This window comes from Chiloscyllium plagiosum, unplaced genomic scaffold, assembly GCF_037043375.1.
Source record: "Chiloscyllium plagiosum isolate Xiang-an unplaced genomic scaffold, Cpla_swu_hap1 HiC_scaffold_45, whole genome shotgun sequence".
NCBI lineage: Eukaryota > Metazoa > Chordata > Chondrichthyes > Orectolobiformes > Hemiscylliidae > Chiloscyllium > Chiloscyllium plagiosum.
Genome location: NW_028270183.1, coordinates 79,638,810 through 79,663,257, shown reverse-complemented (window position 1 = coordinate 79,663,257; position 24,448 = coordinate 79,638,810). Strand labels below are relative to the sequence as shown.

Below are 24,448 nucleotides of genomic sequence, written 5' to 3'. Positions count from 1 at the left end.
TCCTTCCCCATCCTATGTTTGCGAAATCTTGCCTAATCGCATCGTAATTGGCTTTCCCCAGCTGTAACTCTTACCCAGTGGTATACACCTATCCCTTTCTATCACTAAAGTTAACATAACAGAATTGTGATCATGATCACCAACGTGCTCACGTACTTCCAAGTCTAACGCTTGGCCGGGCTCATTAACCAGTACCAAATCTAATGTGGCTTCGCCCCTTGTTGGCCTGTCTACATACTGTGTCAGGAAGCCCTCCTCCACACACTGGACAAAAACTGACCCATCTATAGTACTCGTATGATCGTGTTCTCAGTCAATATTTGGAAAGTTGAAATCCCCCATGATAACTACTCTGTCTCTCTCATTCCTATTGTGAATTATCTTTGCTATGCTTCCCTGTACATCTTTGGTACTATTCGGAGGCTTATAGAAAACGTCTATCAGCGTGACCTCTCCTTTCCTGTTTCTAACCTCAGCCCATAAAACCTCAGTGGATGAGTCCCCAAACATCCTTTCTGCAACTGTAATACTGCCGTTGACCAACAACGCCACACCTCCCCCTCTTTTCCCATCTTCTCTGTTCTTACTGAAACATCTAAATCCTGGAACCTGCAACAACTATTCCTGTCCCTGCTCTATCCATGTCTCCGAAATGGCCACAACGTTGAAGTCCCAGGTACCAACCCATGCTGCAATTTCACGCACTTATTCTGGATGCTCCTGGCTTTGAAGTAGACACACTGCAAGCCAACTTCTTGGTTGCCGGTGCCATCTTCCATCCCTGAAACTTGATTTCGGTCCTCCCTACTCTCAACCTTTTGTATACTCGAACTAAAATGTTGGATCCCATCCCCCTGCTGGATTAGTTTAAACGCACCCCAATAGACTTAGTGTATTTCCCGCACACGATATTGGTACCCCTCTGGTACAGACGAAGGCCATCCTGCTTGTAGAGGCCCCACCTACCCCAAAAAGAGCCCCGATTACTCAGGAATCCAAAAGCCTCCCTCCTGCATCATTTTGTAGCCACGTGGTCGACTCCTCTCTCTCCCTATTCCTCACCTCACTAGCACGTGGCATGGGCAACAAACCAAAGACAACGATTCTATTCCTCCAAGCTCTACGCTACCATCCTAGCTCCCTGAATTTCTACCTTAAATCCGCATCTCTCTTCCTACCTATATGGTTGGTGCCGATGTGGACCACGACTTGGGGCTGCTCGCTCTCCCCTTAAAGATCCCAAAAGCACGATCAGAGACATCACGAACCCTGGCACCTGGGAGGCTACACACCAACCATGAGTCTCTCTCATCCCGACAGAACCTCCTATCTGTCCCCCTAACAATGGAGTCCCCAATGACTAATGCTCTGCTCCTCTTCCCGCTTCCCTTCTGAGCAGCAGGAAGAGACTGCGTGCCAGAACCCTCTGCCCCACTGCTTTCCCCTAGTAAGTTGTCTCCCGCAACAGTATGCAAGACGGTATGCTTATTGTTGAGGGAATGGCCACAGGGGATCATTTGCACTGCCTGCCGATTCCCTTTCCGTTCCCTGACTGAAACTCATCTGCCTTTTTCTTGTACCTGAGGAGCGACTACCTCCCTGTAACTCCTCTCAATAACCCCCTCTGCTACCCGAATGATCCGAAGTTCATCCGGCTCCAGTTCCCTAACGCGGTTTTCGAAGAGCTGGAGTTGGGTGCACTTCCGGCAGATGTAGTCAGCAGGGACACAAGTGGTGACCCATACCTTCCACATTCTGCAGGAGGAATATTCAACTGCCCTAACCTCCAGTCCCACTGTTCTAAATTCCCAAAGAGACCGTTGAAAAATAAGGAATAAAAAATAACCTCGTTACCTTATCAATCTGGTGCACAGAACTTTATTTTTTGGTTACAGGAGGAGAATGGGTGGGAGACACTACTCGAGTAGTGTTTCGGGTAACGCAACCACACAAATATATGACTTCTCAGAAGTCCTTCGCTTTCCCATAGGACCTCCAGCCTTAACGCCCTGCCCTTTGTTGTGTCATTTTATTTTCAAAAAGCACTGCTCAACATTCATGATCATCAATGACACATGTTTCATCCTCAAAGATATCCATTAGAATCACAAAACAATGTCGACTCTGCCAAATTCACTTGAGCTGCTCCATGTATCCTGCTGTATATGGATGACATGCTGTGGGGTGCCGGTGTTGGCTGGGGTGGACAGATGGTTGATGTCCAACCGTTTCCTTGTGCCATTTTAAGCTAACCACTCTATGCGTTCTACTTTTTGCCAACCTTTTTAATGCAAGCCTTCCATCTGCTACTTCCAATCGACGGGGGCTGAACCATGAATCATCAGGAAGTGCAACAATTTGAAGGATAAGACAGCACAGCTCTTTCACTCGCTGAATAGCGGTTACCAAATTCTCCATCAGAGTGGATGATTTAGAACATATAACATAGAACAGTACAGCACAGAACAGGCCCTTCAGCCCACGATGTTGTGCCGACCACTGATCTTCATGTATGCACCCTCAAATTTCTGTGACCATATGCATGTCCAGGAGTCCCTTATATGTCCCCAATGACCCTGCCTCCACAACTGCTGCTGGCAACTCATTCCATGCTCTCACAACTCTCTGTGTAAAGAACCCGCCTCTGACATCCCCTCCATACTTTCCTCCAACCAGCTTAAAATTATGACCCCTCGTGTTAGTCATTTCTGCCCTGGGAAATAGTCTCTGGCTATCGAATCTTTCTATGCCTCTCGTTATCTTGAATGCCTCAATTAGTTCCCCTCTCCTCCTCCTTTTCTCCAATGAAAAAAGTCCGAGCTCAGTCAACCTCTCCTCATAAGATAAGCCCTCCAGTCCAGGCAGCATCCTGGTAAACCTCCTCTGAACCCTCTCCAAAGCATCCACATCTTTCTTGTAATAGGGCGACCAGAACTGGATGCAGTATTCCAAGTGCGGTCTAACCAAAGTTTTATAGAGCTGCAACAATATCTCACGACTCTTAAACTCAATACCCCTGTTAATGAAAGCCAAAACACCATATGCTTCCTTAACAACCCTGTCCACTTGGGTAGCCATTTTAAGGAATCTATGTACCTGCACCTCATGATCCCTCTGTTCCTCCACACTGCCAAGAATCCTATCCTTAATTCTGTACTCAGCTTTCAAATTCGAACTTCCAAAATGCATCACCTCGCATTTATCCAGGTTGAACTTCATCTGCCATCTCTCACCCCATCTCTGCATCCTGTCAATGTCCCTCTACACTGTCAACAACACCTCCAACCTTTGTGTCATCTGCTAACTTGCTGACCCATCCTTCAATTCCCTCATCCAAGTCATTAATAAAAATTACAAACAATAGAGGCCCAAGCACAGAGCCCTGTTGAACACCACTCCCCACAGACTTCCAGGCAGAATATATTCCTTCTACTACCACTAGCTGTCTTCTGTTGGCCAGCCAATTCTGTATCCAGACAGCTATGTTCCCCTGAATCCCATTCCTCCTGACCTTCTGAATGAGCCTACCATGGGGAACCTTATCAAATGCCTTTCTGAAGTCCACATACACCACATCCACAGCTCCTGTAACATCATCAACGTTTCTAGTCACATCCTCAAAGAACTCGATAAGGTTTGTGAGGCATGACCTGCCCCTCACAAAGCCGTATTGACTGCATTTAATCAAGCCATGCTGTTCTAGATGGGCAGAAATCCTATCCCTCAAAATCCTTTCTAACACCTTGCAGACGACAGACGTGAGACTTACTGGTATGTAATTGCCGGGGATTTCCCTATTTCCTTTCTTGAAGAGAGGAATTACATTTGCTTCTCTCCAGTCCTCAGGTAAGACTCTAGTGGAGAGCGAGGATGAAAGATCTTCACAAGTGGCGAAGCAATTGCAGTTCTCGTTTTCCAAAGCAGCCGAGGACAAATCTGGTCCGGGCCTGGCGACTTGTCAATCTTAATGTTTGACAAATTTTTCAGCACATCAGCTTTCTCTATCTCTATCCATTCCCGCATGCACACCTGCTCTTCAAAGGTTTCATTCACTACAAAGTTCGTTTTTTTCGTAAAGACAGAAGCAAAAAACTCATTTAGGGCTTCCCCTACCTCTTCAGACTCCACACACAAATTCCCTGTGCTATCCCTGATCGGCCCTACTCTTTCTTTGACCATTCTCTTATTCCTCACTTAAGTGTAAAATGCCTTTGTGTTCTCCATAATCCGTTCTTCCAAGCCTTTCTCTTGCCCCCTCCAGGCTCTCCTCAGACCATTTGTAAGCTCCTACCTGCCTGCCTGTAATTCTGTAGAGCTGAGCTTGACCCTCGCTTCCTCCACCTTATGTAAGCTACCTTTTCCCTTTTGACGAGAAGCTCCTCCACTCTCGGCATCCAAGGTTTCTTTATCGTACCACTTCTTGCCTGTTTTAGAGGGACATATTTATTCATCACTTGCAACATCTATTCCTTAAACAGTCTCCACATGTCTATAGTGCCTTTACCATGGAACAATTGCTCTCAATCCATGCTTCCTAACTCATGTCTAATCGCATCATAGTTTCCTCTTCCCCAATTAAATATCCTCCCATTTTGCCTAATCCTCTCCTTCTCCATAGCTATGTAGAATTCGAGGCAGTTGTGGTCACTATCACCAAAATGCTCTCCCACCACAAGATCTGATACCTGCCCCGGTTCGTTTCCGAGCACTAAGTCCAGAATGGCCTCTCCCCTCGTCGGCTTGTCAACGTAGTGAGTTAGGAAACCCTCCTGAACACACCTTCCAAAAATAGCTTCATTCAAATCTTCTGCTCGAAGGAGGTTCCAATCAATATTGGGAAAGTTAAAGTCCCCCATTACAACAACCCTACTACGTCCACACTTCTCTGAAATCTGCCGTCCTATGCTTTCTTCCATCTCCCTGCTGCTATTGGGGGGCCTGTAGTAAACCCCTAACGAAGTGACTGCTCCCTTGCTGTTCCTAATTTCCACCCATACTGACTCGGTAGGCAGATCTTCCTTGACAATGTAAGCTTCTGTAGATATGATACCCTATCTGATTAGTAGTGCTACAACCGCTCCTCTCCCCCCCCCCCCCCCCCTTCCCTATTCTTTTAAAATACTCTAAACCCTGGAACATCCAGAAAACATTCCTGCCCCTGAGAAACCCATGTCCCTGTTATGGCCACAACATCATAACACCAGGTATGCTCTAAATTCGTCACTTTTATTCCTGATACTCCTTGCGTTAAAGCAAACACACTTTAACTGATATATTGGTTCCTTCCCAGGAAAATCCTTCCCACTAGCTGGTCTACCTCTTGCTATTGCCTCATTTGCATCAACTCTCACCTCCGGTATACAGCTCAGGTTCCCACCCCACTGCCATACTATTTTAAACCCTCTCGAACTACTCGAACCTTCCACCCAGGACATTGGTACCCTTCAAGTTCAGATGCAACCCGTCCTTCTTGTACAGGTCCCACCTTCCCAGAAGGCATCCCAATTATCTACATATCTGAAGCCCTCCCTCCTACACCAGCTGTGCAGCCACGGTGTTAAGCTGCGCCCACTCCCTGTTCCTCGCCTCGTTATCTCGTGGCACCAGTAGTAAACTAGAGAATACTACTCTGTTCGTCCTGATTTGCAGCTTCCATTCTAACTTCCTGAAATCACTTTTTAATATCTTCGATCCTTTTCCTGGCTATATCATTAGTGCCAATATCTAACAAGATTTCTGGCTGTTCGCCCTCCCTTTTTAGAACCTTATACACCCGATCGGAGACATTCCGGACCCTGGCACCAGGGAGGCAACATACCTTCCAGGAATCCCGATCCTGACCACAAAATCTCCTGTCGAGTACTTTTCTATTCTGCCCCCTTCCCTTCTTTGCCACAGTGTCAACCTCAGTGCCAGAGAACTGACTGCTATGGCTTTCCTCTGATAGGTCATCCCCCCCAGCAGTATCCAAAAGGGTATACTTATTGCTGAGGGGAATGTCCACAGGCGATCTCTGCCCTGTCTGACTGTCCCCTTTCCTCCCCCTAACTGTAACCCATTTATCCTTGTCCTGAGCCAAAGGAGTGACCAACTCCCGGTAACTCCTCTCAATTACCTCCTCAGTTTCCCGAATGATCCGTAGTTCATCCAGCTCCAGCTCCAATTCCCTAACACGTTTTCAAGGAGCTGGAGTTGGGTGCACTTCCCACAGATGTAGCTTGGGGAGACATGTGCCATGTCTTCCACCTGCCACATTCTGCAGGAGGAGCAAGCAAGTGCCCTAGCATCCATACCCAACGTATCTGAACACGCACTCAGTACTAAAGTAGAAAGCTTAATTCAAGTTGCTATAAAATCAATAACAAACTTATATTCAACAGAGGAAGTTAGAATGTACCTTAACTTATTGACTAGGTTAGAGGAGGGCGGTTGTCGGGTTTAGCCGCCTTGCTGATATATTTGGTCACTGCTTTCCTTCCCGGCTGCCCCTCGGGTCCTCGTCACATCCCTCGCTACTCCCGCTCCTTCTGTGAAAGGGAAAACACCGCTATCCGCTACTGGTATGTAATTTTTAAATAAACTACCTGACCTTAGCTGCAGTCTTCCGGGTTCATCTTACCTCCGCTGCTGCTCGCACTCAAAAATTTGTTGAGGAGATGAAAGATTCTGACTGGTGGATGGCCAAAGCAATGACAGTGAATCTATATTGTTGCAGACCTCTTGATTTTGACACCACGATGACGATGGAGAATGGCGACTCTGTGCACTTTTCATTATCCGCATAATTCCTATACCTGAGTACTCGTGACAATAAAATCTAATTCCAGTTCTAATTCTAACATGAAACATCAACCCTGGAGCAAGTCAATTCAGTTAACTGAACAGTTCCATTATTTACAGTCATTTAATAAATTTATTCAGGTTTGGTTTGGTTTGTATACTTCAGATTAAAAAGCAATAGTTGGTAGTTACACTAGATAATTCGGTAAGACAGTATTTCCAGCTATAAAGTGAGAGTTTGAACTGCTGGCAGTGAGTCTATCCCCACGGGACAGGTGATAGGAACTCTTCTCAGACAGAACGCTCTCAGTCTGCTCTTGACGCAGGTCTGATTCCCCATTTCCTTCAGATCAGTGCTTTCCATGTCATACCCTTCCACTAACAGTAATCAATCACTGTCAGTTCAAATCCAATTACAGCCTCCGTTTTGGTTACAGAAAACACACTTGCTGCAATGACAATTTGCTGTACTGTTGGCACGGACATAATGTTTTTTTTCCGTCTGAAACACTAACACTGACCAATCTTGGACCACGTGCGGTATATTTACATCAGAGATATAGGATTGAGCAAATATCAGACTTTTATTCAGGATGGTAGGAAGTTTTTCTTGCTTTTAGCAACACAGATGTTATGATCTGCTACATGGACTACCCACGTCCTGATAGTGCTGTCTGAAAATGCTTCACAGCTCAGAAACTTCTCAAAGAAAATTCGGCCAGCGCTGGTCCCTCTCAATGCCTCATCATGGTTACAATGTGATGGAACTGAATTCCTTTGCAACAATGGTCACACCCCTTCCCGTCCAAACGCAAATACACACACATAAACATACACACACGCACACACACACTGCCTCTTTCACACACATGCACGCACACACACACTCACACTCTTTCGCACACACACACACAAATCTTCCAAGTGTTTACACACCAATTTATTAATAAATTTGCCTCAACTTTCCAGCGATCAATTGCTTGGCTTTCAGATGTTTTAATCAGACGAATTTCATCAATTAATTAAGGAGGCTTGGGTTTTGATGGCTGGGCCAACGCTTTTTGCCCTTGACAATGTGATTGGAGTTGCTTTCCTGTGTCCCTGTACTCCTGTACTCCTGACAGTGGAGGTTGGTGGTTTGAAAGGGAGAGGGGGAGGGATTGCCCAGGATTTTGACAGCAGGACACCGAAGGATTCACCTTAATTCCAGAGGGCTGTTCTCTCACACATACACAGAGAGTGTGAGAAAAGGAGACCTGGCGGTGAGCTCAAACTGAACATCACCTCGCCTCTCTACCTCTCGCACCAGCCTTCTAGCCAACTGTGTAGACTGACCCCTTGCAGCAGTGGTGGCTGGGTGGCTGCTTTCTGAGGTAGAGTGACATCAACGCAAAGATTCAATTCCCACACAGGCTGAGATCATCAGAAAGGTCCCACCTTGTCAACCGCATGCCACCCCTGGAGCACAGTGTCCCTCAGGTTAAAATAATGAGCAGTCGTGTCTCACTGATGAAAAAGCAGCTCTACCGTCTTCTGGGACGATGGAGATTTTACTGAAGGAATATATATCCAAGTCAGGATGGTTTGTGGCTTGGAAGGGAACATTCAGGACGTGGTGTTCCAATGCGCCTACTGCCCTTGTCTTTAGCATGGCAGTGGTCTTGGATTTGGAAGATGCTTTCTGATGAGCACCGGTGACCTTCTGCAGTGTGTATTGTCAATGATACACGATGTTGCCACTGAGCACCAGTATTGGATTCACTGTATATTTGTAGATGTGGTGCCAATCAAACTGACTACTTCAACTTAAAAACTGTGACCCACTCTTGCACAGGAATAGATGGCGGTATCTTCGATCTTCAGGTTCTCCATGTCCAACGCGAAAATGTTGTTTGAAGTGTCTTTGGACGCAGTAAATCGACCCTTAATCGCTGGTGCATAGTTATTGCTGTTTGAATTATCGTACCAAAGCAGCCACTCCAGACCGTGCCCGGGAACGTGTCGGACCCAGCTCATCCAGGAGCAGCCAAGATTGAAGCCGCTGGTTTTACAGGTCAGTTTCAGGCTGCCTGCGGGACGGCCAGCCTCTGCCTGTGGCTGAGTCAAAACAACCTCCGACTGGACACCTTTAAAAAAGAAAACAAACAAACCATGAGCATTAATGTTGGTGAAATGATGGCTGAGTCTTTTACATTCCTGCGGTAGACTAACATTGATACAGAAACAAAGAGAGACTTGAACAAAAAACACTCACATGATAAGAAAGTCAGTAACAAACAGAGAAAAATTGTCGACACAATCATTCTGATAACTTGTGGGAAGCGGTTCTGTAAAGATCTTTCTAAACAAAGCCGACCCAGGAGTGTTGAATTACGGTCTAGTGCCCAGGAGTTATATGGCCATTCGAAGGGGCAGGCTTACAGCTTCCGCCTGTTGGTTTCCTGCTGGAGGCTCAGACTGGATCCTGGTATCAACTTGCACAGCCCGAACACATGGGATCATGTCTTTACATGAGGTTTTGCTTAAACATGGACAGATACACATCTTGGGATATTTGTTTTGCTGAATAGCTTCTTTGGAAGTAAATCTGAGTAGCTTTAGGTCTGTTTCAGATGATAGTTGCATGTATTTTGTTTTAAAAAAAAATCAACTTGAAGTTAGCTTCCTTTATTTCTACATTCATTCACAAGCAGATAAAACGAAAATTAAAGGTCAAACATATTACCAGCCAATAAAACAGTTGAGCTTTTCTTCCCTGGATACTGCAAGTCTCTGTCGCACTACAAAATAACATGTAATTCATATGAAACATTTCAAAATTCAATTTAGGCAACTGAGCGTGTCCAAAGTGATTATATTTAAAATATTCAATTAGAAATTAACTCCCTTTAATCCTACATTCCACCACAAGCAGATAAAGCTAAAAAGAACTTCAATAATATTATCAGCCAACAAAATGAATGACTTTATTTTTGCTGTCACTCAAAGTCTCTCTCACATTACCAAATAACATACCATTTCTAATCTGCCTTTCTAAATTCAGTTTAGGCAACCTAATATGGAGCATGTCTAAAGTGACTATGTTCAGAATGTGAGTGTATGCCACTAAACAGTTTGGACCCGGAGATTAGAAGCACCTCCTAACAGTGCAGAATGACTCTCCTTGCATCTTATTTATTAAATTGCTCCGACACTAAAATGCACAGCAAAGGAAAGCTGTGTGCCTGCGAAACAAAATGTGAGTCCGCAGTGATACATAACACCTAGGTAAACTTTTGAAAGAGCATATAATGAACTAGAACAAGACAGTCCATAAGTATTTCTATAATCCTCAACGTCTAAACCATTGCATGTAACAGTCTGTGTACATCAGGAATGTTTGGTTAAATTAGAGAGTATTACAGTAATAATTATCACGAATGTAGGTTATAAATAGTACATTTCTCTGCTTACTGATAGCTCTGACAGGGCAGTTAACTCATAAAAATCAGCAAAAATTCGCGGTTCCACTTACACCAGTGTTAACCATGTATAAAGGGCCCACTCAGTTTTAATGAGATGCATGAATCAGAGAATGGTGTAACAAGTGATGTGAGTTTGAACCAGTTCAATTTTGTTAATTTACTTTGATATGATAACAAATGTAACTGCAATGTGGGATTTTGGATCCATTAACTTCATATTCAGGAGCTTTAAAGATACTCAGTAAACAGGCTGAACTAACCAGAACGTCACTGCATTCAATATCCTGTTTTCTGATAGTCATACAGTGAATGCTGTATACAGTAACTTTCATTTTTAAAGAAGAAATGCCAAGTGAAATGTGTGCAATGTGAGTAAATGGGAAAATATAGTTTGTTTGGTAGGACTTCAATTTAGTTGATCCATTTTCCCTTTAATCGGCCAGATACAATAGTTGGCAGCAATTAAGCTGACTGCAGAAAAGGTCCTTGAGTTCCCAGTTTCATTTACTGGAAGCAGGTGGAGTTTCTGTAGTGGATCAAAGATATTTTGCCTCACTGTTGACCAGTTGGTGCAAAGCATAACCACCACCTCCGCAAAAACAAATCGACTCAGCAACAATGCTGGAGAAAAGTTTATTTTCAGTTGTGTAACCTGGAGAACTAGTACCTCCTTTTTCGCAGAGTCTCAGACACAACCGAAACATCAACAGTTCATTCAAGGATCACTACAGCACTGTTTAATATTGAGAAAAAATGATAAATAGTCATAGAGTCATGTAGTGATACAGCATGGTTACAGACACTTCGGTCCAACCAGCCCATGCCAGTCATAATCCTAAACTAAACTAATCCCACTTGTGTGTACTTGGCCCATATCCTTCCAAACATTTGATATTCATTTACTTAACCAAATGTCTTCTAAAGGTTGTAAGTATCCACCGCCAGATCATCCCACACACAAACCATTCTCTGTGTAAAAGGTTGTCTCTGATATCTTTTTTAAAATTATTCTCCACTCATTGTAAAAACATGTTCCCTACTGTTGAAATCCCTCACCAGAGGGAAAATACGCCAATGTTTTAGTCAAAAATTGAAAACAATCCCAGCTCCAAACATTTACATTTTATCACTATGGATCTTCCTCGAGTCCAAAAAAGATTGTCCCCTTTGATCAATGATTTGTAAAATGTACTCGCGTATCTACTGTGATAGATGTTTTCAAATAACTTCTTAAGTGCAAATGGTTCACATCAATCGGATTAATGTAACATTTCGTACGCTACCCCCCACACAAAAAAAAAAGTTTGTTAACATGATTTGCTCTGAGGAAGTCTACGATGGATTCTTCTATCAAACAAAATCATTTCCAATGTTATGACGGCTCGTCTATCTTCTGTGCAATGGTCTGAATTTTAAGTTGAGTCTGACTGCAGATGTAACTGGCTGCTCTGGGTAAAAATACAGTTTGTGCCTTTCACATTGTTAATGTATATTGCTGACTTTAGTAGAATAAAGTGATGTTGTCCCAGGCATCATCTGGCACCAATAATTAGACCAATAATTTCCACATCGCTAGCCGGAGGGTCAGGTACAGTTTATTGATATGTGATATTTTTGAAACGAAAGCTTCGTACATTTCCAGTATGAATCATGTCAATTAGAGCCATTCACGTTTGCAGTCATGGCTTTACAAACTTAAATGAGGTCACCCCGCACCCACACCCCCCAACCCCCCCCACCCCGGACTCTCACCCTCCAGTGAAAAAAGTTCCAGTCTATCTGGATTTTCAACGGTGGTTCTGTCCCCTCACATTCTGCTGTGAAAGATCCTCCTGTCACCCCAGATCCACAGACAGTTACTCTTATACCAGTTCAAAGAAATGAAAGGAACTTCTCCCACCATATTTTTCAATTTTCTTTGGCTTCAAACACCATAAAAAATAAATGTTCGTGTCATTGCTGATTTATGGGAGAATTCCGTTTACACAATATCTGCTGAAATACCTGCATTACCACCCTGTATTTGTGAACCTGTTGCTCACAAATGCAACCAGACATCAGGGAATAGTGAACATCGCCCACACTCAACCCTTCCACCTTTCCCCTCTGTACTGTGCACTTTGTGAAATCCGTGTTGTCAATAATCAGTTAAAAGGAAGCGTCTTTTAAAAACTTTCTTAATTCATGTTGCTGATCTTGGCTGAATAAAGGTATGTTGCTGTCAGCATTTCTGGGGAACATGTCTGCCTTTTTTTCATGTCAGTTTACAATGATATTAAGTCAAGAGTAGGCAAAATGTCCTGAGAAACAACGTTTAGAAATGGACCAATTAGCTCCTCAGGGCTGTACCAACTGTTTTAATATTGACACAGTTCTACCCCTACTTTTTCCCCATAAGCCAGGATTTACAGCATTGGAGATCATATCTATGTTGATAATGGATTAGACCCTACACAATGTTCCCGAATATTTACAGTGCTATCACCTGCAGGGTTATGGACAACATGCTATAAAGTGGGTGTTGGCTGGAAGGCTCTGTCTTCACGTGATACAGGTGCGATGGGCGAAGTGATTTCTCTCTATCGTGAAAACTTTCTACTACTCTAAATTCATCTTCCCTACTTTGTCTCGTTCAGAGGCTCGAATTCACATGATTCATACCGGAAATATTCCAAGCATTCGGTTCAATGAGATCAATACACTCCAGCTGATAGTCTGGCTCGTGATGTGGAAATTAATGGTCTAATTAATGGTGCCAGACGATGCCTGGGACAACATCACTTTATTCAACTAAAGTCAGCAATATACGTTCACAATGTGAAAGGCACAAACTGTACTTTTACCCAGATCAGCCAGTTTCATCTGCAGTCAGACTCAAAATTCAGACCATTGCACAGAAGATAGACGAGCCCTCACAACATTGGAAATGATTTTGTTTGATAAAACAGTCCATCATAGACTTGCTTAGAGCAACTCGTGACAACAAACTTGCTTGATTTCTTTTTGTGTGCGGTAACACATGAAATGTCACTGTATTCCGATTGATGGGAAACATTTGCAATTCAAGTTATTTGAAAACGTCCTTCACAACAGATATGTGAGGAAATTTTAGAAATCATTGATCAAATGGACATTTTGTTTTGGTCTCAAGGAAGATCCATAGTGATATTTGTAAATGTTTGAAGCGGTGATTTCTTCAAATTTTTAACTAAGACATTGACATACAGTGCACAACTTCACAATTTGCTGTAACATGAAACTCGCAACCACTGTGAACCAACGCCTGATGGTTCAGAATTTAACAAGGACCTCGCAAGGTTCGTGAATGGACCAACGAATGATTCATGAAATTTAACAAAGGCATTTCTCAAATGATTAATTTAGCTAGGAAGAATATCGAGACACAAATTCACATCTCTGTTTGCATTTCAATGTAATATAAATTACTTTTCTATTATATCCTAAAATACTTGTGTCATTGTTCATATTTAATACACTCTATCTTGTTCCGGTGTTAAGATAGTTTCTTTACTTATTTCACTCAAGACTGTATGTTGTATTTTTGCCTCAGTATTGACCAAACTCGGTTTGGTGCCAGCTTATATCACTTGAGCTGCTTTTTCAGGAAGTGAATCTCTCCACCTGTTATGTCAAAATAATCTGTTCATGCTTAGATCAAAATAAATCCGGTTAATATCATCCCAAATTCAGGCTCGGTCTTTTTGTATTTATTCATTGGAAATGAACAGAATATGACCGGCCTGTTCTTGATGGAGTGGGAGAGGGAGTTAAAGTGGTCAGCCACGGGACCATGGGGTTGGTTGGCACGGGTGTCCCAGAGATGTTCTCTGAAATGATCAGCAAGTTAGTGTCCTGTCTCCCTGATGTAGAGGAGACCACATCAGGTGGAACAGACACAGTGGATGACATTTGTGGATGTGTAGATAAATTTCTCTGGGATGTGGAAGGATCATTTGGGGCCTTCTCGGAGGTGAGGGGGAGGTGTGGGCGCATGTTTTGCACTTCCTGTGGTGGCAAGGGAAGGTGACAGGGGTGGGGAATGGGCTGGTGGAGGGGCATGGACCTGACGAGGGAGTCGTGGAGGGAATGGTGTCTCCGGAATGCAGATAGGGGTAGGGAGGGAAATATACCCCGAGTGATGGGGTATGTTTACAGGTGGTGAAAGCAGCGGAGAATGATATAATGTATTCAAGGTTGGTGCGTTGGAAGTTGAGCACCAGGAGGGCTCCCTGTTGCGATTGGAGGAATGGGGTTCAAGGGCATCGTCGACCACGTGGGAGGGGAAATTGCAGTCTTTGAAAAAGGAGGTTATCTGGGATGTTTTATGGTGGAATTGGTCCTCCTGGGAGCAGGTGCGGTGGAGGCAGAAGAATTGACAATAAGGGATGGCATTTTTAAAGGAGGTCGGGTGGGAGGAGTGTAGTCCAGGTAGCTGTGGGACTCAGTGGGCTTGTAGTAAATGTTTAGTTGGTCACTGGAGATAGAGGTGGAGAGGTCTAGGAAAGGGAGGGAGGTGTCCGAGATGGTCCCTGTGAAGTTTAGGTCAGGGTGGAAGGTCTTATTAAAGTTGATGAACTGTTCAACCTCCTAGTGGTAGCATGAGGTGGCTTTGATACAGTCATCAATGTAGCGGTGGTAAAGGTGGGCAATGATACCGGTGTAGCTGTGGAAGATTGACTGCTCCACATATCTGACGAAGAGGCAGGCATAGCTGGGGTCCATACAGATGTCCATGGCTACCCCTTTGGTTTGGAGGAAGTGGGAGGATTGAAAGGAAATGTAGTTGAGGTTGAGCATGTATGGCTTGGGTTGGCATGACAGGAAGAAACGGAGGGCTTCGAGGCCTACATCATGGTGTTTGGATGTGTACAGGGCCTGGACATTCTGTTCATTCTGGGCTTATCAATAGCTTGCAGTTATTATGAAAATGCAAGGGCAATAGCTGGGAACTCGGAGAAACCAATGTTTAAGTCTTCTGCTTGAAGCAAATTTTGACCAGAACATTCAAACACCACAAAGCTCACTGTAGGAAATGCCAGTGCTGCAACTTTTAATAATATTTAAAACTTTGCTAAAAATAGGGATTTCTAGTCATAGTTTCTGAAATAATCAAGAAAATAATTAACCGTTAGAACAAGCTCATTCAAAGAGAGAGGATTTGCAAAATTTGAAACCATACATTGCTGTGGTTTATTTGAATTCAATGTCGGTCAGAGTTAGATACAGCCAAGGTGATTTACATAGAACATAGAACATAGAAGAATACAGCGCAGTACAGGCCCTTTGGCCCTCGATGTTGCGCCGATCCAAGCCCACCTAACCTATACTAACCCACTATCCTCCATATACCTATCCAATGCCCGCTTAAATGCCCATAAAGAGGGAGAGTCCACCACTGCTGCTGGCAGGGCATTCCATGAACTTACGACTCGCTGAGTGAAGAACCTACCCCTAACATCAGTCCTATATCTACCCCCCCTTAATTTAAAGCTATGCCCCCTTGTAATACCCGACTCCATACGCGGGAAAAGGTTCACACTGTCAACCTTATCTAACCCCCTAATCATCTTGTACACCTCAATCAAGTCACCCCTAAACCTTCTTTTCTCTAATGAAAACAGCCCCAAGTGTCTCAGTCTATCCTCATACGATCTTCCTTCCATACCAGGCAACATCCTGGTAAACCTCCTCTGCACCCGTTCCAGTGCCTCCACATCCTTCCTATAGTATGGCGACCAAAACTGCACACAATATTCCAGATGCGGCCGCACCAGAGTTTTATACAACTGCATCATGACCTCAGGACTCCGGAACTCAATTCCTCTACCAATAAAAGCCAGTACGCCATATGCCTTCCTCACCGCACTATTTACCTGGGTGGCAACTTTCAGAGATCTGTGTACATGGACACCAAGATCCCTCTGCTCATCCACACTACCAAGTATCCGACCATTAGCCCAGTACCCCATCTTTTTGTTATTCTTCCCAAAGTGAATCACCTCACATTTAGCTACATTGAATTCCATTTGCCACCTTTCTGCCCAGCTCTGCAGCTTCTCTATATCCTGCTGTAACCTGCCACATCCTTCCTCACTGTCAACAACTCCTCCGACTTTCGTATCATCCGCAAACTTGCTCACCCAACCTTCTAACCCCTCTTCCAGGTCATTTATAAAAATGACAAACAGCAATGGTCCCAAAACAGATCCTTGCGGAACACCGCTAGTGACGGCACTCCATGAAGAAACTTTGCCATCAACTACTACCCTCTGTCTTCTTCCATCCAGCCAATTCCTAATCCAAACCTCCAACTCACCCTCAATGCCATATCTCCGTATTTTCTGCAGTAGCCTACCATGGGGAACCTTATCAAACGCCTTACTAAAATCCATATATACCACATCTACCGCTTTCCCCTCATCAACCTCCTTCGTCACCTTTTCAAAGAATTCAATAAGGTTTGTGAGGCACGACCTGCCCTTCACAAAACCATGCTGACTATCCTTGATGACATTATTCCTATCCAGATGTGCATAAATCCTATCCCTTACAATTCTCTCTAAGACTTTGCCCACAACAGAAGTGAGACTCACCGGCCTATAGTTACTAGGGTTATCCCTACTCCCCTTTTTGAACAAGGGAACCACATTTGCTATCCTCCAGTCTTCTGGCACTACTCCTGTAGACAAAGAGGACATAAAAATCAAGGCCAATGGCTCTGCAATCTCCTCCCTTGCTTCCCAGAGAATCCTCGGATAAATGCCATCAGGCCCAGTGGACTTATCTATTTTCACCTTTTCCAGGATTTCCAACACCTCTTCTCTACATACCTCAAAGCCATCCATTCTACTTATTTGTGACTCAGTATTCACATCGACGACAATGCCCTGTTCCTGAGTAAATACTGAAGAAAAGTGTTCATTCAGTGTCTCCCCAATCTCTTCCGCCTCCACACGCAACTTCCCACTACTATCCTTGACTGGACCTATTCCTACTTTAGTCATTCTTTTATTCCTAACATACCTATAGAAAGCCTTAGGGTTTTCCCTAATCCTACCGACTAAGGACCTTTCATGTCCCCTCCTTGCTGCTCTTAACTCTCTCTTCAGGTCCTTCCTGGCTACCCTATAACTCTCAATCGCCCCAATTGAACCTTCACGTCTCATCTTGAGATCGGCCGCCCTCTTCCATTTAACAAGGGATTCCAATTCCTTATTAAACCACGGCTCCTTCGCACGACCCTTTCCTCCCTGCCTGACAGGTACATAATTATCAAGGACACTCAATAGCTGCTCCTTGAACAAGCTCCACATATCATTTACACTCTTGCCTTGGAGTCTACTTTTCCAGGCCACACATCCTAAGTCATGCCTCACCGCATCATAATTTCCCTGACCCCAGCTATAACTCTTGCCCTGTAGTACACACTTATCCCTCTCCATCACGAGAGTAAAAATCACCGAATTATGGTCACTATCCCCAAAGTGCTCACCTACCTCTAATTCTAACACCTGGCCTGGTTCGTTACCCAGAACCAAATCCAGTATGGCCTCACCTCTTGTTGGCCTGTCTACATATTGTGTCAGGAAACTCTCCTGCACACATTGAACAAACACTGACCCATCTAACGAACTTGAGCTATAGCTTTCCCAATCAATATCAGGAAAGTTAAAGTCCCCCATAACCACCACCCTATTACTGTCACTCATCTCCTGAATCACCTTCCCTATCCTTTCTTCTACGTTTCTAGGACTATTGGGAGGCCTGTAAAAGACTCCTAACAGGGTGACCTCACCTTTCCTATTCCGAACCTCAGCCCAAACTACCTCAGATGGCAAGTCCTCATCCATCGTCCTTTCCACCACTGTAATACTATCTTTGACAAGCAATGCCACACCTCCCCCTCTTTTACCCCCACCTCTGACCCTACTAAAACATTTAAATCCTGGAACCTGCAACAGCCAATCCTGTCCCTGTTCTAGCCATGTCTCCGTAATAGCCACAACATCGAAGTCCCAGGTACCAACCCACGCTGCAAGTTCACCTACCTTATTTCGTATACTTCTTGCATTGAAGTATACACACTTCAAGCCACTTTCCTGTTTACAGACACCCTCCTTGGAAATTGCTGCCATGTCCCTAACCTCCCTACACTCCTGGCCCTGCACCCTGAAGCTACAATCTGGGTTCCCATGCCCCTGCAGAGTTAGTTTAAACCCCCCCCCCAAGAGCACTAGCAAACCTCCCCCCAAGGATACTGGTGCCCCTCAGGTTCAGGTGTAGACCATCCTGTTTATAGAGGTCCCACCGTCCCCAGAAAGAACCCCAGTTATTCAAAAACCGGAATCCCTCCCTCCTGCACCATCCCTGTAGCCACGCATTTAAGTGTTCTCTTTCCCTATTCCTCGAATCTCTATCACGTGGCACGGGTAACAAACCAGAGACAACAACTCTGTTCGTTCTAACTCTGAGCTTCCAACCTAGCTCCCTGAAAGCCTGTCTAACATCCTCGGCACTCCTCCTACCTATGTCGTTGGTGCCAATATGGACCACGACTTCGGGCTGCTCCCCCTCCCCCTCCAGGACCCGGAAAACACGATCAGAGACATCACGTACCCTTGCACCTCTCCTTCGCGCTTTTAAAGGGGGAAAAAACCTACCCAGGTAAGCTTACACTAACTGCTTCCGGGTCTCGGCTGCCCCTCTGGTCGTCGTCACTTCCCCCTGGTGCTCCCGCTCTTTCTGTGAAGAGAGAGAAAAAAAACACCGCTGCCCGCTACCGGTAAGCACTTTTAAAACCAAACGGTCTTACCTTCGCTGCTGCTCGCACTGGAAATGACCGACGGCTTCGAAGGGTGAGTATAAATACTCACCGCTTTCCTTCCCGGCTGCCCCTCTAGTCGTCGTCACTTCCCCCTGGTGCTCCCGCTCTTTCTGTGAAGAGAGAGAAAAAAAACACCGCTGCCCGCTACCGGTAAGCACTTTTAAAACCAAACGGTCTTACCTTCGCTGCTGCTCACACTGGAAATGACCGACGGTTTCGAAGGGTGAGTATAAATACTCACCGCTTTCCTTCCCGGCTGCCCCTCTGGTCGTCGTCACTTCCCCCTGGTGCTCCCGCTCTTTCTGTGAAGAGAGAGAAAAAAAACACCGCTGCCCGCTACCGGTAAGCACTTTTAAAACCAAACGGTCTTACCTTCGCTGCTGCTCGCACTGGAAATGCTATATATTGTTTCTGTTAATCTGACACACCGACATACCTGTCTGTACAAAACTGTATTATTTGGTTAGTTGATCAAAATTTAGGAAACCGATCAAACAGAATGTATTCGCTGGGAAGGTAATGGATACAGAAGACAGAATCAAAAACTGGGAACATTAAATCTGAAAAGAGAGTAACAAGTAGTACAAGATCAAAGACATGACAAGGTGCATGTCGATGTGCTCCAGACGTTAGTGAATCGAATGAGCTTGTTAGATGGTCGAGAGACTCGTCCGATGATGTCCTGGAATCAGACCGTGAAACAGAGATCGAAAGGTCGATTTGCAAATGTCACTTCAATGTGATCACTTCATACTCTGTGTCCTGATATAGGCCACATTGGCAGATGTTTCCGCCAGATTGCATCCCCTGGGTTAATTTTCTGATCAGAAGTAAGATGTGTGGCTTACTGCTGGCACATAGAAACAGGAAGTTGCACGCCAGCTGAGAATGATACATCAGGCGCTACTTTCCGTATTATCAGCACAAACAATCTTCCAACCTCTGAGGGTGAACATACATTGACAGTGTCAAGAACAAATGGACAGCTTGTTGTTGGTCTCAACATTGTATTCAATTCCATTCCCATTTTCCAGAATGAAACAGAAGAGACACAATATTATTTTAGCTAGAGTACATTATCTGTCAGAGAGATAAGAAGAGTTATCATCGGGTGAAAGGAGCTAAATGACAATGTGTAGTTTCGCTCATAAACCTATGTTTAAAAATAGAAAACTTGGGGAAAGTTAATAAGTAAATCTAAGAAACAGCATTCATTAAAAGTTGGAATTGTAAGGTTTAAGCATTAAAATTCAGCATGGCTTTGGTGGAAGTGATATCATATCGGAAGTGGTTGATTCTGTTTGCCGGAGAGAAAATGAGATGTGACATCGGGTGTAAAAAGTGGATGTAATGCTTCTTGACTTCAATCAGGTTATTGACCAGATCTTGCATCTTTAATATGGTAAGGGTTCATGGGAGCTGGTGCAGTTTGGCAAATGCATCGAAGGTTTATTTGTTGGCAGAAGGTAATGGTCAAAAGTAGTCATTGTGAAGACATCTTGTGTCCAGTGGCTTACTATATGACTTGGTGCTGGATCCTTTGCTGTTTACAGCGTATATGAACGGTCTAGTCAAGAATGTAGCAATTTTGATCAGTAAGTTCAAAGATGAGGTGAAAAACGTTTGGTTTTGCAATTAGTGAGGAGGAAAGCCAGTGTGACATCGATGACCTTGTCTGTCGGAGAGAAGAATTGAAAACAGAACATTATATCCTAAAGTCTGTGAAGTAAAGTATTTTCGAGACTAACAATTTAAGGGAATATACGATGCATTGTTGGAATCTACGCAATACAAAGGATAAGCAATCTTCTGTTGTGAATATCCACATCATGGAGTGGGGGTTGGAGTTATAGTCAGGAGATATTGTGACTAGACCATTGATTCAGGAACCAGGGGTCTAAGACCACAGTGCTGCCACATCAAGTCGTGAATTAAAGTTGATAATTAAACAACGTATTGAAGGAATAAGTTCCAAAGATATTCCCTTGATCTGCTTTGGAGAGCACAAAACATCAGCACAAAAGTTAAGGCTGAAGCATTCACAGCAATCTTCAGCCAGAAGTGCCAATTGTCTGATCCATCTCGGCATCTTCCATAGATCACCAATATCACAGATACCTGTCAGCAGGGAATTCGCTTCTCTCCATGAAATCAAGATACTGTTGAGCGGTGGGGGTGGGGGGGGGAGGGGGGGGGTCGGCAGGGGTTACTGCAAATGCTATGGAGCCTGACAAAATTCTGGCAATATTGCTGATGACTTGTGCTAGCCAAGCAATCCCGGTACAGCTAAAACACTGGCACGGACACTGTGGAAAATAGGCCAGGCACGTCCTGTACATAGAAAATAGGTCAAACCACCCTGGCTAATTACTGCCCCATCAGTCCATGCTCAGACATGAGTTAGTTGTCGGAAGGTGCTATCAAGCAGCACTAGCTAAGCAATAACCTGCGTAAATGTGGGTTACGCAAGGCCTACTCAGCTCATGTCTGAATTACAGACTTGATTTAAACATGGACAAAGAACTGAATTCCAGAAATGAGGGGAGAGTGACAGCCCTTGACATTAAGGTCACATTTGACAGAGTGTGATATTATGGAGTCGTAGCAAAACTGGATTCAATGGGCATTAGGCGACAAACTCCCTGCTGCCTGCAGTCATAACTCACACATTAGAAGATGGCTCTGCTTGTTAGAGGTCAGTCGTGTCAGCCAAAGCAAATCTCCGTTGGAGTTCCGAAAGAAAGTGTTCTTGGCCCAATCATGTTCAGCTGCTTCAGCAATGACCTTCCCTCCATCAGAAGGTCAGAAGTGAAATCTGCATTAATCTAGCACTTTTTTGCGACTCCTCAGTCCACATTCAAACGCAACAAAATCTGGACAATATCCAGACTTGAGCTGACAAGTGGCACATAGCATTCACACTAAAAACTACGAGACAATGACCATTGACAATAAGAGACAATCTAACCAAATCCCCTTGACATTCAATAGTGTTACCATCACTGAATCCCTCACCATCGACACCCAAGGTTTTATTGTTCATTAGAAATTGAGCTGGACATTCCACATAAATACAATGGTTGTACGAGCAGGCCAGAGGCTAGGAATATGACAGCGAGTAACTCACCCTCCTGACTCGCAAAGCCAAATGACTGTCTAAGACACAGAGATCAGAAGGCTAATAGCACAGCTCGCCCCTTGACTGGATAGGAGCAGCTTCAACTGCACTCAAGAAGCTTGGCATTGTCCAGGACAAAGCATCCCACGTGATCAGTAGCACATCCACAAGCATCCATTGCCTCCAAATCTGATTCTTAGTATCTGCCATATGCACCATATAAAATGCTACACTGCAGTAACTTAGCCACTTCCTTAGACAGTACCTTCCCACTACCACTTGCATCTCGAAGGATTGTAAGCTCCTCTCTAAATCACTCGGCATCCTGACATGGAAATATTACCGATCCTTTACTGTAATTCGGACAAAATCTGGAATTCCCTTCCTCAGGCCATTTTGGAACATATTATTTCAGAAAGGCAGCTTACTGCCATCTGCTGAAGGACAACTACGGACAACTAAAAGCAACCACCATGTTCCATGAATCAATAAAAAAATCGTTGAAGCTAACATGACAGTTTGATAAAGTGGTTGAGGAGGCATTATGAGTATGTAATAAGCAATCAAAAGGTTTGGAGTAAAGTTCCAGAATCAGTCCCTACCATGGTAGCTTCAATGAATAAAAGAGTATGAAATGAAAATGCTGGGATAGTGGCAGACCTACCAAAGGTTTGAAGCATGTTACATGGTTCAGTATTCTCCTTTAGAGGAGGACGTCTGACCTTCCTACCTGGCCTGCCCTACCCGTTCAACAATAAGGTGATGGTCCTTTCCTGTGCCGAACGTGACTAAGAAACCCATCAGGAGAAAGTGAGGACTGCAGGTGCTGGAGATCAGAGTTGACAGTGTAGTGCTGGAAAAGCACAGCAGGTCAGGCAGCATCCGAGGAGCAGGAAAATCAACGTTCCAGGCATAAATCCTTCCTCATGTATCCTAATGAAGGCCTCATGCCCGAAACGTCGATTCTCCTGCTCCTCGGACGCTGCCTGACCTGCTGTACTTTTCCAGCACGACAGTCTCGTATGAGAAGCCATTTGGTTGTAATAAAGCTTCTTAAGAAAGATCAACCATAATTAGCTGAGCAAGATGGCAGGCCTTCAAAAAGGTAGCTGATGACCACCTTCTTGCGATATGTGACTAACATTTTCATAAGTCAGTGAAGAATTCAAAAAATGCAAATGACGGTGAGTCAGGCTCTTCAGACAGAGTCCGGTACACAGCTTAGATTGATGATTGGATGCAAAGTCTCCTGTGATGTTGCTGTGAACAGCAGGAGAGTTCTTGCCAGTATTGCACTCCAATATTTGTTCATGATGAAATGTGTCAAATTTGTTGCATTTCTGTTTGTGACCGCTTTCTGTGCATTTCCAATATTCGGATCACAGCGGTGATATCATGACACCAGTATTCCCAAACTCCAGTTTGATGCTGAATGGACGGGGTTTGGAATACTATCGTTTGCCGAGGGTGAAATTTGAATTTAAAGAAAGCCTGGAATCGGAAAGAAAGCCAAATGGTGACCATGTAACCCGAGTCAATGGAAAAAATACAAAAACAGCTGGTTCACGAATGACAAGGCATCTGTCACCTTTACATGGTCTGGCCGACATGCGATTCCAGACCCATTGGGAAGTAATTGACTGTGTTCTGAGTGGCTTTAGCAAGCCATTCAATGGGCAATTGGGGATAGGGACTCATTGCTGACCCTAAACAGAAAGTAATACATGTAAAAAAAACCTCACAACAACTACATCAATTAAATGCGGCAGTTCCTGATGTCATTTCAAGTATTTCACGTGAATATTCTAAAATGCACTTTGAGTGATGTTGCACCGTCTAAACAGAATACAATATAACTCAGTGGGACATTCAGTGTAGATCCAGTTCAACATTGAAGTTTAATTGCAGAATTTTCAGCACTGAATTTTTAACCTAAATAAAAGTTTTAAATTGTGTTTATCGTCCTGAAATAAATAAAATCTGATGCAATTCGTCTTCATAAATTTGTATTCACTTATGAAAAAAGTCAACATTCTTAAAATAAACTTGTTTCGATTTGAATCTTACCAACAAATCACTTCTTTCATCTGGCTTTGCTGTCACCATCACTTCTTTGAAACCAATTAAGCATTTATGTAAATAAACACAGAAATAGAATTCTCAGAATAAATTACAGAACAACAAAACCCCAATTTATATTTCCCCACAAGCACAGCACACGAATTGTGGAAAAAATGCAAA

At 44.0% G+C, this 24,448-nt stretch overlaps 1 pseudogene; it reads right to left on the bottom strand.

Annotated features, from left to right (window-relative positions):
* Positions 1 to 8,586: 8,586 nt before the first annotated feature.
* The window catches only part of LOC148136767 (Ig heavy chain V region pseudogene), a 36,829-nt pseudogene continuing 20,967 nt past the window's right edge, over positions 8,587 to 24,448 (bottom strand).